Source organism: Aplysia californica, unplaced genomic scaffold, assembly GCF_000002075.1.
Source record: "Aplysia californica isolate F4 #8 unplaced genomic scaffold, AplCal3.0 scaffold00810, whole genome shotgun sequence".
Lineage (NCBI taxonomy): Eukaryota > Metazoa > Mollusca > Gastropoda > Aplysiida > Aplysiidae > Aplysia > Aplysia californica.
Window position 1 is genome coordinate 15,687 of NW_004798080.1, and position 1,634 is coordinate 17,320.

Below are 1,634 nucleotides of genomic sequence, written 5' to 3' on the forward strand. Positions count from 1 at the left end.
AGGCAGGCAGGCAGGCAGACAGACAGACAGACAGACAGACAGACAGACAGAGGCTGAGCGAGAGAGAGAGAGAGAGAGGATGAAGAAAGCGAGGGTTAAACTAGAGAAAAAGGGGAGATGGAGAGACGGGGAGCGGGACCTGACTCATCTGTGTTTAGTTAGGAAAGACTGTCAGAGATAGAATAACCGGATGGTGATAGTATGAGACGGATGACTACCAGAACCATGGACGTTTTGCACCTGTGTACTCTCTACAAAAGTTAGGATTCACACCTGATCTTTCTCGCAACGTGCAAGCGGAAACGTTTGTTAGTTTAACATCAGTGCCAGGAAATGGTTTTAATCCCAAAGATAAAAAACGAAGCTAGTTATCACAGAATACCATAAAATATTGATTTCTCACAATATTAGAACGAAATTTATTATTTTTTCTAAATTAAGGAGACAGGGTGCCCATGGGACAGGCTGAAGGCCCAATGCTGGCTCTCAGGCTCTCAATAGGTGGGGTACATGTTAATTATCAGAGCCAGGAATGAACTGTTTATTGTGCGGTTTTTCAGGAAAAACCTTGTTTGAAGAAGACAGAATGTGCAGGATTCAGGTAGAGCCGGTGATAAGGTTTTTTCTGTCTCACTGTAGGTGGGCCCATCAGTGTGTGTCCTCCGACGCGTGCGTTCGCTCAGTTTGGAAGAGCGTTGACGTAGGTGTGTAGAAAAGGAATTCAAAACCGCTGCTATTTAAATAGATCAGGCCTAAGCCGTGGTGGCTGCTCTGTTTATACTTCCCTGCCCCCTTTGACGACTGACGAAGATGAAGCTGGAAGTTGAAATCCTAGAACAACCGCACGCACAAAGGCTGGTAAAAATAGGCGTAATCAGATCAGAGCTGTTATTTTTCTTTTCCACCAGCATGAGCTGGAATTGTCAGTTGTTAGGGGAGTCTGGCGCACTGATTTTTTCCCTCAAGATGGGTCTTAGAAGTATGTAGGGGACAAAACAGGCGGTCTTGGAAGTATGCAAGCGGCAAAGGAGGCGGTCGTAGAAGTGTTTAGGGTACAAAGAAAGCGGTCGTAGAAGTGCTTATGGTACAAAGAAGGCGGTCTTAGAAGTGTTATGGTACAAACAGGCGATATTAGAAGCTTTTATGGTACAAAAAAGCAGTCTTGGAAGTGTTTATGGTACAAAGAAGGCGGTGTTAGAAGTGTTTAGGGTACACAGGAGGCGGTCTTGGAAGTTCTGTAAGGGACAAAGGAGGTGATATTTTTTTCTTGGGCAGTTGCTCCCAGCATGCTGATCGTACCATTAGAAAAGACTCATCAATTGACATAATCTCTAGAATTTCGAACATTACTCCTCAATACATTTTAGAAAAGTTTTTGCTCTGTTCTAAAATAGTCAACATCACTCGTCTCCATGACATAGAACTATGAACTATCATGTCGTTCTGAAATTCCGACGACATCAAGTCGCCTCCGCCCCCTCCCCTAAAAAGTGAAAAGGACAACGCCTTTCGTTTCTTAAGACTCAGTGCTTTATATCATTCACTCGGGATCGAATCTGGGTTACACCCAGTCTTTCTCCTGGGAACATTTTCCCAGTAAAAGTGTTTCCTAGTAAAAGTGTACATGGCCTCTT

The 1,634-nt window shown here is 44.1% G+C and overlaps 1 protein-coding gene across 1 annotated transcript in view; it reads left to right on the forward strand.

Annotated features, from left to right (window-relative positions):
• Positions 1-1,634, forward strand: part of LOC101862074 (receptor-type tyrosine-protein phosphatase F) — a gene marked incomplete at its 5' end in the record, with an annotated part of 43,934 nt that overhangs the window by 457 nt on the left and 41,843 nt on the right.